Source organism: Elephantulus edwardii, unplaced genomic scaffold (genome assembly GCF_000299155.1).
Source record: "Elephantulus edwardii isolate Elephantulus edwardi_28Jun2011 unplaced genomic scaffold, EleEdw1.0 scaffold00096, whole genome shotgun sequence".
Taxonomy (NCBI): domain Eukaryota; kingdom Metazoa; phylum Chordata; class Mammalia; order Macroscelidea; family Macroscelididae; genus Elephantulus; species Elephantulus edwardii.
In genome coordinates this window covers 7,468,202-7,484,081 of record NW_006399846.1, presented here as the reverse complement: position 1 = coordinate 7,484,081, position 15,880 = coordinate 7,468,202, and the positions used below count along the sequence as shown (strand labels likewise).

The window sequence follows — 15,880 nt, the reverse complement described above, 5'->3', positions numbered from 1 at the left end:
ACTTTATTTTTAATTCTTTTCTATTGGTTTGCATGCAAAATTCACATACACTGTGTTTCACACGTTCTTTCATTCACATTGTATTTCATACCATCATTCCCATACAGTATGTTTTATAAAATTAGTTGCCATTGGTCTATGTCTACTATTCTCCATCTTTTCAGGTCCCCACTGGAGTTTCTTCTTTTTTAATGTGGCAATTAACAACTTTTAGATATATCCATTTTTTCTCTTTTTAAAAAACATCTTAAATTTTTAATTCTTTCTTTAGACTGATTTTGATTTAAGAAAACTGTAGAATGAAGCTGTCAGAGTCGGCATGCTTATCGGTGGTCCCCGCCACTAGGGAACTTGAATATCTTCGTATTTGCCGACTGTAGAGCACCTCTTCCCTCCTCATGGGTGGGAGTGCAGGGACCAAAGTGCAAGATGAGCACCATGTTCGCTGACACACTGCTCATCGTCTTTATCTCCGTGTGTGCGGCTCTTCTCGCTGAGGATATAACATGGGTCCTGGTGTACAGGACAGACAAGTACAAGAGACTGAAAGCAGAAGTGGAAAAACAGAGTAAAAAATTGGAAAAGAAGAAAGAAACCATAACTGAGTCAGCTGGTCGGCAGCAGAAAAAGAAAATAGAGCGACAGGAAGAGAAAAATAACAACGGAGACCTATCAATGGTTCGCATGAAATCCATGTTTGCTATCGGCTTTTGTTTTACTGCTCTAATGGTAATGTTCAATTCCATATTTGATGGTAGAGTGGTGGCAAAGCTCCCCTTCACGCCCCTTTCCTACATCCAAGGGCTGTCTCATCGAAACCTGCTAGGGGATGATACCACAGACTGTTCCTTCATCTTCCTGTATATTCTCTGTACCATGTCAATTTGACAGAACATACAGAAGATTCTTGGCCTTGCCCCTTCGCGAGCTGCCACCAAGCAAGCTGGTGGATTTCTTGGTCCTCCACCTCCTTCGGGGAAGTTTTCATGAAATCATTCAAAACCCTTTAATTCTTGTCATTCTTTTTAAATTCTCAGATAAAACTGGCAACTACTTTGTAGCAAGAGCCATAGGCAGTCTTAGCACTCAGGCCATTCTTACTTTGTAGTTTTGCATTATTTCTAGCTTTCTTTTTTTAATTATTAGAATTAGAATGACACTCAATGAACATGATTGTGCTTTTTCTCACAGACTTTTTTTTTTTTAAATTACATGTGTCAATTAGGTAGCCATCAGTGATGTTTATGTATGAAAAACAAACGGCATGCTTCTTGTTCTTTCTATGCAAATACTTTTTTTTATTATTATTTTGTGTGCGTGTACCGTCAAATCAGATCTGACTGGTATAGGAGGATATTGCGCCTCCTTCTCCGGCAGAGCATCTGGTGGATTCGAACTGTGTTCCTCTGGGATTGGCAAATACATTTTGTGGGACTGACTTGAAAGACTACTGGGGGCCGTCTACCTGGGAAGTCGGTTCTCTGTGAGAATTTGGAGAGACTCTGTTAGATGACTGGAATTGTTAGTCATGTTATCGTATTTCAAGCCAAACATATGATCAGAGATAAGTAAAGAGGCCAAATTTTTTAGTAACTTCAACTACATAAAGAACTTTTTCTTTCTTTTATTTTGCCCTATGTTTTTAGAAATCTACAAAAAAACCAAATAAAAAATTTCCAGGAGTGAATAAATTTTTTAAAAATAAAAAAAAAAAAAGAAAACTGTAGAATGTTAGTTAGTAACGGTCACAGGCATAAGCCAGGCAGTGGCACAGTCAGTTCTCTATAGAGTCCTGCTTTGCAGGGCTGTGAATACACTGGGCTCTTTGCTCACACCACTAAGCTCAGTCTCTGCAGATTTTAGTCCATGGGTCACTTTTCCCCATTTTTCTTTGTGAAGTCCTCAACCTTCTTAGATAGTTTTTTACGATCCTTATCCTTCAGGCAGGTTGGCCTGGAGCGAGTGTTCAGGTAGGGGGTTGTTCACCCCTGTGCTATGAGGGCCTGTCTTGGTGTCTGGCTTCCAGTTTTCAGCACTAATTACTGAGAGACAGACCTGCCCCTTTTCATCGATGTTAGAATGGTAGATCTTCGTTTTGAATGGCGTCTTCGGTGCTTTGAATGGGTACTCTGCTGGAAAGATGATTTTTCTATTCTGAAGGCCCTCTTAACACTTGGAGGGTAGTCAGGAGGAATAACCCTTACCAGGTCAATAAATTAGCTTCACCAAATTGCATGTTACGGAGGTTTTTCATTCCACATTTGCAGATTTCTTCAAACCACTTCATCAGCCTCCTGGAGGCTGCCATCTTGGATCTGGTGCTGCCAACTCTCCCTCCATACTCTCTCTTTTGGGAAGCCCTGGCCCAGTAGAGTCCTCAATTTATTTCCTCTAGTCTGATGTAATTGACACCAGTGCTACTGACATGTGACAACACTATTTTCTGATAAAGCAGGAAGTTCTTCTATCATATCTAGTTCTGGTGGCCTAGTGGCAAAAAGCTCTGCTGCAATCCCAATGGCACACAGTTCGAGTCCACCATTTGCTCAGCGGGAGAAGGATGGGCAATCTCCTCCCATGCGATTAACCGCCTCTGAAAACCTGCTTAAGAGTCAGCTATTTGTCAGTTCCAACTTGATGGTACACAACAACAACATCTCTAAGTCTCTACTGTTGTCCAAGTCTCAGAGATGGAGGTTAGTTTTTACCTTTCTTGTCATATAGTCTTTGACACCTTTCAAATACCTCTATACCTTGACATTCATTCCTCAAAATCAAGGAGTACTTACTCCTTATGTTGGCTAGAGGTTAATTGGGTGGAGAGTTAATCTGGCCCAGCAAAAGCAAAATCATCCAGTCAAATGCTCTGCCACATAAGGAAATTCCCAGAATATTCTTTACGAATGGTTTATTCAGAGCTTGACAAATAGCTCCCTTGAGTCCATGGTGGGTAGAGGGCAGCCAATTCTATTTCAAGCTTTTTCTTACAGTCCTGTCAGATGTGCTGAAGATAGGAATGAAACTGGTTTCCAGAATTCTCCTGTCCAACAAAGATCCCAGGAGCTCTGTGCCAGTTTTGAAATTTATCATCAAGGCTCCACAACAACTCCTGGCCACATAGGCTGCTAGGCTTGAACACTTAATATATTCATGACATTAGGATGATTTTTCTCTTGTTTTATGCATGGCAAAACCAAAACACAGAAAGGTTAAGTAGCTGCCTCTGGTGAAGAAAGCTGACTGAGCATGGGGTATTGTGCTCAAATGTGTTGAAGAATTCCAGCTCTGTCCTTTATTGTCTGGGTGACCTTGGCTATAGTATTTCATCTTTTTTAATGCTTTCTTATCTATAAAACGGAAACAACTTGTATGTAGAGCTTAAAATGAAGTTTCATAGCAAAATGGCTAAGAGCTCTTTGTGTCTCAGTCTACTCAACTGTAAAATGAAGATCATAGAAGTACTGACACACAACAGTGCTGACCACAAGAGTACTTAAGTGTTGTGAGGATAAAATGGGTCAATTCATGTAACTCTCTCAAAACCAAAACCCAACAAAGCCCATTGCCACCAAATCAATTCCAAAGGGCTCCCAAGACAGTCAATCTTTACTAAAACAGCAGTTTTAGTAAATTAATGGCAGTTCATGTTATAAAACAAAATGTCTATGAATGATTGTATAAATAAAATAACCAATATGATTATCCAATGTTAGATGGATCTTGGGTGGAAGCAGAGAGTACCAGAGAAATGTCTGTGTTTCATTGACTACGCAAAAACACTTGGCTGTGTGGATCACAACAAACTGTGGCTAACCTTGAGAAGCATGGGAATCCCAGAACATTTGATTGTGCTCATGTGAAACCTATACTTGGGCCAGGAGGCAGTTGTAAGACAGAGCAAGAACTCACTACTTTTTCAAGATCATAAAAGGTGTACGTTGGCTACAGTTCCCCCAGCTGTTAGCCCCCTGTCTTCACACTTTCTAGTCTGATCCCAATTCCTGTGTGTCCCTGTCTCTGTATTTTCCTTTGGTTGACAACATTTTGACACCTAGACCAGGGACCTGAAGAGGCAGTAGTTTCTCTCCCCCTCTCTCTCTTACAGACACCAGGAAACCAAAAGGGAATTTGCTCAGGGCTCAGAAACACTGTGGGTGCCCTCCTGAAGTGTGAAACCCGAGATGATTCGAAAGAGGCCACACTTTTACAGGGATGAAGTTGCAGAATGACTGAATATGATGTCACTGGAGCAGCGTCAAACTCGGGGACCATTACAGGAGAATAAAAAAAGCTGAGATACCTACATGGGGCCAGATAAAGAAATTAATATTAGAAGGAAAAAATTATTACAGAAATAGGAAAACCAATATCTGCCTGAACATTTGTTTTTAGCTATGCCTGCTGTTATGAGCCAGGATGAAGAAAACAAAAACAAGCAAGAATGAATTCTGAAGAAAAGAAACCATGCTCGCCTTGATGACCACAAAATTATGCTTTAAACAAAAGAGAGGAATGTAGGGAACCGAATATAAAATTTACTGTTAATAATAAACCAAATGCTATGTCAGGAGAGGAGGGAAGCTGATACAAGCTGGAATTCACCCTATAGCACTAAAGCAATCCTTAAATGTTTACAGGGGTAGGCATTAAGGCAATCCTTAAATGTCTACATAATTCTTAGTTTGTATTTACTAAACCCCTCCCTCCTGAGAGGTAAACAATAGAGAAGAATTCAGCCTTATTTACAAAAGACTTCCCCATGATCTTTTGTTTTTGCTTACTACTCCTTTGTGATTTTCCTTTGTTTACATTCCTGATAATTCTCAGTAAAAACCCACTAAGGTGTAGCATAGGGGCTGCAGTTCTCCCAGCTGTTAGCCGCCCCCCCCATGTCTTCCCACTTTCTGGCCTGACTGACCCCCCCCCCAAAAAAAATCCAAGGTGTATGTTAGGGATGCATACTGTCTCCATGCCTTTTCAATCTATATGCAGAACAGATCATCTGGGAGGTTGGATTTTATGAGGAAGAATGTGGCATCAAGATTGGAGGAAGACTCATCAACAACCTGGGCTATGCAGATGACACAATCTTGCTTGCTGAAAAGTGAGGAGGACCTGAAGCATCTCCTGCAGAAGGTCTAAGAGTGTAGTGTTCAGTATGATTGAAGCTCAGCATCAAGAAGACAAAATTCTCACCACTGGGCCAGTTGGCAACATCATGATAGATGGAGAAGAAACTGAGATTGTTAACAGCTTCACTTTGTTACTTCCACAATTGATACTTTTGGTACCAGCAGCAAGGAAATCAAAAGATGAATTGTATTGGGAAAATCTGCTGACAGGGACCTTTCCATAGACTTGAAGAGCAATGATATCAGTCTAGAGACTAAGGTGTGTGTGATCCCAGCCATGGTCTTTGCAATTACTTGTTATGCATCAGAGAGCTGGACAGTGACTAAGGATGATAGAAGAAGAATCAATGCCTTTGACTTGTGGTGCTGGAGAATAAAGAATTTTGAACATACCATGGCCTGCTAAGAGCACAAACAGGTCTGTCTTGGAGACAGTGAAATCAGGCTGCTCCTTGGAGGCAAGAATTTTGAAGATCGGTCTCACATACTTTGGGCATGTTGCCAGGGGAACCAGTCCTTGGAGAAGGAAATCATACCTGGAAAGGTGGAGGGACAGGGCAAGAAAGGAAGACCCTGGATAAGATGGATTGACTCAATGACTGGAGTGTTGGAGGTAGGTGTACAGGAGACAATGACATTGACTCAGTATAGAGCAAAGGTTCAGAGCTGTTTACATAGGGTCGCCATGAGTTGCTAGAGACTCGACAGCACATAACAACAACAATAGTCAACTCTTTAAGGAATTCTGGTGTGGTAAAGAGTTACGCTGATAATCTAAAGATACATGGTTCAAATCCTCCAGCTACTCTATAGGAGAACAATGAGCAGTCTCCTCTCATGTGATTTACTGCCTCTGAAAACCTACTGGAGGGTCAGCTTTGAGTCAGTTCCAACTCAATGGTACATAACAACAATCAAACCCTCATTGTGTATGTATTTATCTTTAACTCAATTTATTTCTTTTCATTCTCCTCCCCCTCCATTCTCATGGCTGTTAAACCTCCAAGATTGATTCTGTCGGTGTATAAACCTTTGCTTAGCTTTGTGTAATACTACAGATAATGTGCAAGGAGCTGGAGTCAGAAAATTGAAAGGGTCGAACTTGCTTGGCATTTCTTAAGCTGAAGGAACTAAAGAACAAATTCAAGCTGTGAATTGCAGTACGTAAGGATGTAATGGGCAAATATTGAATGATCCCGGAAGCATTAAAAGAAGATGGTAGGAATATACAGAGTCACTGTACCAAAAAGAATTTCAAGAAACAACATATGATCAAGAGGCAATGGTGATGGAGGAAGTGCAGGCTGCTCTGAAGGAAATGGCAAAAAATAAAGGCCTAGGAATTGATGGAATATCAATTGACATATTTCAACAAACACTACCCTGGATGTGCTCACCAGGTAGTGCCAAGAAATCTGGTGGGCAACTACCTGGCTAACTGACTGGAAGAGATCCTTACATACTCCCATTAAAAAAAAAAAAAGGTGACCCAACAGAGTGTGAAAATTATCAAACAATATCACTAATATCAACAACAACACCACTAATATCACACACAAGCAAATTCCTGCTGAAAATTACCCAAAAAAGACTGGAACAGTACTTCCACAGAGAACTACCAGAAATACAAGCTGGGTTTAGAAGAGATCGTGACACTAGAGACATTATCATTACTGTCAGACGCATCTGGCAAAAAGCAGAAAATACCAGAGGAATGTCTTATCTGTATTTTATTGACTATGCAAAAGCATTTGACTGTGTGGATTGCAACAAATTGTGGCTAACCTTGAGGAGACTGGGAATCCTAGAGCACTTAATTGTGCTCATGTAAAGCCTATACTCAGACCAAGAAGCAGTCCTCAGAACAGAGCAAGGGAACACTACATGGTTCAAAATCAGGAAAGGAGTGTGTCAGGGATGTGTTCTGTCTCTGTACCTTTTCCATCTATATGCAGAACAGATCATTTGGGAAGATGGGCTTTATAAGGAAGAATATGGCATCAGGATTGGAGGAAGACTCATCAACAGCCTACTTTATGCAGATGACACAATCTTGCTTGCTGAAACTGAGGAGGACCTAAAGTGCTTGCTACAGAAGGTCAAAGACTGTAGTTTTCAATATAGATTGAAGCTCAACTTCAGGAAAACAAAGATTCTCATGACTGGGCCAATTGGCAGCACCATGATGGATGGAGAAGAGATTGAGGTTGTTAACAATTACAGCTTGCTCAGCTTCACAATCAACACTCTTGGCATTGTTATGTACCATAGAGTTGGAACTGACCCATAGCTGACTCTCCAGCAGGTTTTCAGAGGCAGTTAATCATACAGGAGGAGATTGACCAGTCTTCTCCCGTGGAGCAGCTGGTGGCCTCAAACCTTGTGCCATTGGGATTGGAGCACAGCTTCTTGCCACTAGGCCATCAGAGCTCACTATACACTTGGCACTGGCAGTCAGGAAATCAGATAAATTGATGAATTACACTGGGAAAGTCTGCTGTCAGGGACCTCTCCAGAGTACTGAGAAACAACAATGCCAGTCTAGAGACTAAGGTTTGCTGAACTTAGGCCATGATCTTTGCAGTTACTTGTGATATATGCATCAGAGAACTGGACAATGACTAAGGATGACAGAAGAAGAATTAATACCTTTGAGTTGTGGTGCTGGAAAAGAGTCTTGAACATACTATGGACTGCCAAGAGAACAAATAAGTCTGTCTTGGAGAGGGTGAAACCCACTTTCTCCTTGGAGGCTAGGATTTTGAACCTCTGTCTCACATAGTTTGGGTACATGGCCAGGAGAGACAGGGACAGCACAAGAGAGGAAGAACCTGGATGAGATGGATTGATACAGTCACTGGGGTAATGAGCGTAGGTGTGTCAGAGAGTGAGACTGACTCAGGACAAAGCAGGCTTCAGAGCTGTTGTACGTAGGGTTGTTATGAGTCACAGGCGACTCGATGACACATGACAACAACATATATAATAGTATTTGTATAATAGAACCACTGTGGAAGGTAGTCTGATGCTTTCTTAAAAAGTTGTAAATAGAGATACCATTTGACCCAGCTATCCCACTACTGGGAATATAACCTAAGGAAATCAGAGTCATAGCACAGATATATGCACACTCAAGTTTAATGCAGCATTATTCACAGTAGCAGATAGAAGGAAGCAACCCAAGTGCCTGTCAACAAACAGATGGATAGGAAAACGGTAATACATCCACACAATGGAATATTATGCAGCACTGAAACACAATGAACTTTTAAAACACTACATAACATGGATAAGTTTGGAAGACGTTTTGCTTAGTAAAATCTTTCGGTTACAAAAGGACAAATACTGCAAAGGACCATTGTTACAAAAATAGATAGGACGTGAGTAAGCAGGAAAAGAATGGATAGATAATGACCTCTCCATCAGATTGGGAGAATGGAGGGGCTATCTGAAGGTAGTGGATGATTAGACATTGTGTGTACAGCAATTGACAATCTGGAGAGTGACTTGGGGTGGGAGAGGGAAGAAAGGGTGTATCAATGATGAATGAAAATCCATCATTTCTGTAAACTTTCACTAAAATTACAATAAAGAAAAATTTTATTGGGGAAAATTTTTTTAAAATAATAGTCTTATCCCATAATTGGCCTTTTGGGACTGGCTTAGATCATTGATCATAATTTGTTCTAGATTCATCCATGTTGTCTAGCATTTCATTCATTCTTGTTCACTTTTCAGAGATGTATAATACTCCGTATGAATACACTACAATTTTTGTTTCCAACTCTTTGCTATTGTAAGTAACGCTGCAGTAAGCAATGATGTGTCTAAATTTGTTTTCCCATTCTCAGTGTTTTTCCTATGAGGTCTGTACTGTTCAATGTTCACTTAGCTTTTTTTTTTTCTTTTTTATCGGCAACTTAAAAGGCAAGGTATTTTATTCATCAACATCTAAGAGTGGGAAACAGTGGCGAGGTTAAATACCAGTTCTCTGATCACTCAGCTTCTTGAAGGCATGTTGTTATTGTGTTCCATTGAGTCAGAACCAATCCACAGCTGACCCTCTGGCAGGTTTTCAGGGGCAGTTAATTGTACAAGAGGAGATTGTCCATCCTTCTCCTATGGAGCAGCTGGTAGATTTGAATCTCGTGCTTTGAGGATTGCAACACAGGTTCTTACCACTAGGCCACCATAGATCCCTTCTTGAATGCATATTTGCTCATTTTTCATAATATTTGGGAAATTTTCTGCAAGCAAATCTTGACTTATTTCTTCTGTGCTTTTTTGATCTTTTCCTGTTCAGAAATTCTCACATGTAAGTTATTCTTCTGGATGTTGGGCCAGGCCTTCCTGGTTTCTTTTCTTTTTTCCTAATCAAACAATATCATTGATATCACATGCAAGATCATCCAAAAATGACTGGAACAGCACATCAACAGAGAACTGCTTGAAGTACAGGCTGGATTTAGAAGAGGCCATGGCACTAAGGAAATTATAGCTAATGTCAGATGGATATTGGATGAAAGCACAGAGTACCAGAGGAATGTCTATCTGTGTTTCATTGAGTATGCAAAGGCATTTGACTGTATGGATCACAGTAAACTATGGCTGACTTTGAGAAGAATGGAAATCCCAGAACACTTGATTGTGCTTATGTGAAACTTATACTTGGACCAGGAAGCAGTCATCAGAACAGAGCAAGGAAACACTACATGGTTCAAAATTGGGAAAGGTATGCATCAAGGATGTGTCCTATCTCCATATGTTTTCAATCTATATGCAGAACAGCTTATCTGGGAGGCTGGGCTCTATGAGGGGAAGTGTGGCATCAGGATTGGAGGAAGACTTATCAACAATCTGCGTTATGCAGATGACACAACCCTCTGCTTACTGAAACTGAGGAGGACCTGAAGCACTTGCTACAGAAGGGTCAAGTACTGCAGCCTTCAATATGGATTGAAGTTCAACATCAAGAAAACAAAGATTCTCACCACTGGGCCGATGGCAGCATCATGATAGATGGTGAAGAGATTGAGATTGTTCACAGCTTCGGTTTGCTTGGCTTTACAATCAACACTCTTAGTACTAGCAGCCAGGAATTTAAAAGATGAATTGCATTGGGAATGTCTACTGTTAGAGACCTCTCTAAGGTACTGAGAAGCAACTGTGTCAGTCTAGAGACTAAGGTGAGCCTGATACAGTCCATGGTCTTTGCCATTACTTGCTATGCATCAGAGAGCTGGACAATGACTACGGATGGTATAAGGAGAGTTGATGCCTTTGAGCTGTGATGCTGTAAAAGAGTATTAAATATGCCATGGACTGTCAGGAGAAAAAACAGATTCATCCTGGAGAGGGTGAAGCCAGGCTGCTCCTTGGAGGCAAGGATTCTGAAGCTCCGTCTGACATACTTTGGACATGTTGCAAGGCAGGATCGGTCCTTGGAGAGGAACATCATGCTTGGGAGGCTGGAGGAACAGAGAGAGGAAGAACTTTGATGAGACGGATTGATTCATCTACTTGGGTAATGGGGACAGGTGTGTCGGAGACAATAAGGTTGGCAAGAGACAGAGCAGGGTTTAGGGCTATTGTACATAGGGTCACGATGAGCCACAAGTGACTCAAAAGCACATAACAACAACAATCGTTCTTCTAACACTTTGTTATTGTATTCTGAATATCAATTTACTATTTGTGTATTGCTTCTTATTTTCCATTTATTTTATCTATTTGATCTTGCATAGCTTTTAAAATACATTTTCCATGTTTTCTGTGCTTTTCTCAATCTGTAGAAGACATTTATCATTCTTTGAAAATTTTTTCCCCTAGGAACTTCCAGTAGTCTTTTTTTCTCTGAAAGATTTTCTTGTTCTGTAATTTGGTCCCTTTTTGTTCCATCTTGTCATCTTTTTGTTTGTCTGGGGTTTTTTTGTTGACCTGTTTTTTCACCTGGCTTACCGTTATCTACTGTTTCTGTGATGTAATTGTGGTGCTATCTTTGTATTGCTTTGTTTTAATATTTCTGAATGAGCTGCGTGAGTGTATTGCATCACTTGCTAGTTTGGTAATTCTTAGTGGTTTGCCTCCTGCCTTTGGTGGCTCTGACAGAGGATGGCAGTGTATGTGCAGTTCTGTTTGTGTAGAGCAGTTGAAGGTAAAGTCAACTGGTGTTGTTTGCAATCTTCGACCGATCAGGTGGAACAGGAGTGGGTCCTTAGTCTTTTCTGATGGGTGAAGTTCTAGGTGGTGAACATGTCAAGACATACATCTTAATAGGGCTTCAATTTGCCCATTTTAACTGAGGTGCGTAGAGTTCTTTCCTAATAAGCTTCCCTAATCTGATAAGAGCCAACTTGCTCCTTAAAAGTGAGGATGAAGAGATTTTGAGACAATGTGCCAGATATTTTATAGATACTTCTATATTTTATTTATTCCATTTGTTTATATTATAATGGTTTCCATCTGCATCTACTTATTGAAACATCTCAGTTGATAATCTTGCTAATTCCTGGAGCCTCTGTTTTTGCCAATGTCTTTAGTGCAACTTGGACTGATTCTTTTGTACCATTGGTTCTTCTTTGCAATTAATATTCTTTAATTCATATACACTGTGTTTCTTTAATTTACATTATATTTAGTTCATGTTTATTGTGATTTTCCCCCTTACAGTAATTTTACTAACAACATTTGTGAAAGCATATAAGCCAGCTACTTCTTGCCTTGTGCCTTAATTTTAGATAGCAAATTTCTGATTTTGTTCATTCCTATTAAACCTGTACTCAGACGGAACAAACATATTCCATTTGCTGAGGAATCCTCTGTTTGACTTGTGAACTTTGAGCATCTGCATCCACAAGCAAAGTCCAGTCCAGAGAAAGCTATCTGCTTGCAACAATCAACCTTAGTTCACAGTGCGGATCATCTTCTCTTCTGGTTGGGCTCTGGTCAGCTCACGCCACCTTAGTACCATTGATTTTTGATCGTACACTCTTTCCTGAAAAGCTTCAATATCAACTAATTTTTTTGGTACAGTGACTTTGTGTATTTTTTCCTTTTTCTTGCATCATTCAATATTTCACCCATAAGATGTTTTAATATTGCAACTCGATTCTTTCATTGGCTCTTCACTTCTTTCAACATGAAAAGTGCTGAGCATCTTCTTTCCTTTTTGTTTTTTAATTCTTATTCTTTACACATTGGTGAAAGTACCTAGATTTGTCTTCTTGGGTTGCCCTTTGTAATCTTCTTTTGAGCTCTCTTTTTAATTTCTTCCTTTCTCTTTAGCTTCTCTATGTTCAAAAGTAAGTTCAGGTCTTTTCTGACAGCTATTGTGCTCCTGCCCTTCTTTTTAATAACTCTTACTTTCTTCATGGATAATATCCTTGATGTTCACACCTCATCTGGTCTTTGGTTGTGAGTGTGCAATATATCAAATTGGGATAACTGAGATATTTCAGGAAACAGATGTAGGCCTGGACATGATCTCTCATCTGTACCAAGAAATTTGGAAAACAGCTACCTGGTTAACTGTCTGGAAGAGATCCTTTCTTTCTCTTTCTGTTGTATTTGTTCTCATTTTTAAAAAGTTATCTAATATAATGCAAAAATTATTTAACAATATCATTTACATCATAACCAAGTAAATATTGCTAAAGATAATTCTGAAAACAGCTAGAGCAGTACATGGACAGGGAACTCCCAGAAATTCAGACTGGATTCAGAAGAGGCTGTGGAATTAGGAACATTATTGCTGATGCCAGATAAATCTTGGTTGAAAGCAGACACTTCCAGAAAGATATTTACTCATTTTCTTGATTATGCAAAGACACTTGGCTGTGTGGATAATAATAAATTACGGATAGCATTGAGAAAAATGGGAATGCTGGAACACTTAACTGTGCTCATACAGAACCAGTATGTAGACTAAGAAACAGTGATCTGAACAGAACAAGGGGCTATTATAGAGTCTAAAATCAAGAAAGAGGTGTGCCAGGGTTGTAATCTTTCTTTAAAAAAATAGTATTATTATTTTATTATTAAACTAGTTTATTTACAAAATTCGAATACATTGTTTTCCAGAACAGATTCTTCCAATTTCCCTCACCCCCATCCATCAAATTGTACAACCCCATGATTAATCCCCATATTCTTTCTTTATAACTATTCAATCTGTATTAGATTGAATAGAGACATTGGACTATGTGAAGAAGAATGTGGCATCAAGATTGGAGGAAGACTCATCAACAACCTGAGTTATGCAGATAACACAACGTTTCTTGCAAAAAGAAGACTTCAAGCACTTACTAAAGAAGCTCAAACACTATAGCTTTCAATATGAGTTATACCACGACACAAAGGAAACAAAAATTCTCACCACTCAACCAATAGGCAACATCAGGATGTTGTCGTTAAGTGTCATCAAGTTGAGTATAACTCAGAGCGATCCTGTGAAGAACATATCTGAAGCCTGCCCTATCTTCTGTCAACCTATTGCTGCTGTCACTCTTTGAGAGTCTTCCTTTCTTTTGATGACCTTCTACATTTCCAAGAGATACATCCTTTTCCAAGGAATAACTTCTCCTAACAACCTGCCTAAAGTACGCAAGACAAAACTTCACCATTTTAGCTTCCAAGGAGCACCCTGGCTGTACATTCTCTACAACATCTATATTTATTCTTTTGGTGGTCCTTGAGAAACTCAGCACTCTTCTCCAACACCACAACTCAAAGGCATCTATCCTACTCCTGTCATCTTTTTATTTGTTGTCCAACTCTCAGCTTCACAGCAGTTGAGTAACTCTTAGCTGACTCATGGCTTGAATCAGGTACACTTTAGCCTTTAAGCTGACATCATTGCTTTTCAGTACTTTGGAGAGGTCCCTGACAGCAGATTTTTCTCAGCATAATGTGTGTTTTGATTTATTGACAGCTGGTACTGATGGTATTGAATGTGGATCCAAGTAAGATGAAATCATTGACAACTTCAATTTTTTTTCTCCATCTGTTCATCAGAGAGCTGGACAGTGACTAGGGATGATAGGAAGACAATTGATGCCTTTGAGCTGTGGTGTTGGAGAAGAGTGTTGAATATACCATAGACTGCTAGGAGAGGGTGAAGCCAGGCTGCTCCTTGGAGTCAAGGATTCTGAAGCTTGGTCCTTGTCCCCTCACAACTCTATTCATCATCCATTGCCTTCCCCAGCCGGGGAACAACCTTTTTAATATTGCACTTTGCCTATCTCAACTAAGCCAACTTGTCGTTAGCTCCCACAAGCAAAACCTGAGATCTCTGGTCTCAGTGGCAGTCTAAGGGCAGATGATAAACCTAGTCAATAACTCTGACCTGTACCTTGAATTCCTTCCTACTTTGTTCTAAGGCTCCTCCGCTGAGACCAGCAACAGCCTTAACCTGGCCTTTGCTCCCTATATCAAGCAGAGTTGATTCTAATCTTTGTCTAAATATAGATTGCAGAGAAGAGATGAAGTTTTTACATTTCCCTACTACTTGTTCCTGATCACTTCCTGTCTTGTTCCAAATGGAAATAACTTTGGATGTGGAAATAACTTATTATCCAAAGTTATCACAACACCTTTGCTCCCACACAAAGACACGCACAAACATGCTTCCTTCCTCCCAAAGCCTCATTTTATGCCTAGGAACAAGCCCCTCCCTGCTCCTAACTCCCTTTGTCTTCCACATCGGGGAGAGAGAGGGAGAATACTAGAATAAAATATGGTTGCAGTGAAATCTCCAGAGTCCTGGAGTACAGAGGTGGCTTGAGGCTGGAGGAATGGTGACAAGGCTCTATCATGTAGACCAGCTTTCCAAGGGATTTTCAGCAAAGAGGCATTTGGCTGAGAATGCTGGAGCCTGGGGTCTGTGCGCCTGCCATGCTCCCCACCCATGTGGAGGCTCTTAGGGTGTTTCCAGAACGTCTCTTCCTTGTTGAGATTTTGCGGGGTTTGACTGTGGAGAGATAATGGAGGGGCAAGACGATGCGGTCCTTGATCAGGGTTTGGTATTTCCTCACAATCTCTTGGCTCGGGGGTGGATTGTGTGCCAAGGCCAGTTTTAGCTTCGTCTCTTTGTAATGTGGCAGAGGGTTGGGGCAAAGCCAGCTCTTGGTGAAGTTATTGGATGGCGGGTTGGGCATGAACTGGAGACTGTCCCGTTCAAACCTTCCACCAGCTGATACGTGTTGGTACCTATTGGGGCAAAGAGGTATAGAAAGAACAGAGGTCAAGGAGGGATCCAGGTATTTCTCCATTGGGAGGGGTAAGAGGAGTACCAACCAGTTGTAAATGATCAGGCTGGAAGGATGCCTTGCTTTAACTGGAAATAGATTCCTGGATATAGATTTGTGCTGAACAGGTATGTACAATGGATGGTCTGCACCCTGTAAGTGTCTGTCTTGGCTTTAGACTGATGAAATAATGTTAAGATAGAAAATAAATCTTCCACTCTTTTCACATGTAACGTTACATCCACATTCAGTACTTCAGATCCTGTGTTGTCTTTTTAAAAAAATTTTATTTTATTAATTTTAATGAACATTTACAGAGATTTTGGATTTCCATTCATTCGTTGTTGCACTGTTTTCTCTACACCCTCCCCAGCCCCGTCCCAGCTCATTCCTCTCCTTTTTTTCCCCTCTTGAAAGTCTGTTTTAATTGCCCCATTGCCACAGTGCTTGTCAAATCTCCTTTGTCAGTGTGTCCTTTGCCATTCCCTATCACTCCTCCCTAAG

The 15,880-nt window shown here is 40.4% G+C and overlaps 2 pseudogenes; one reads left to right on the top strand and one right to left on the bottom strand.

Moving 5' to 3' along the window:
• Positions 1-310: 310 nt before the first annotated feature.
• On the top strand, positions 311-990 carry LOC102874461 (annotated as a pseudogene).
• An 869-nt stretch (positions 991-1,859) lies between these two features.
• Positions 1,860-2,308, bottom strand: LOC102874060 (annotated as a pseudogene).
• Between the last annotated feature and the right edge of the window lie 13,572 nt (positions 2,309-15,880).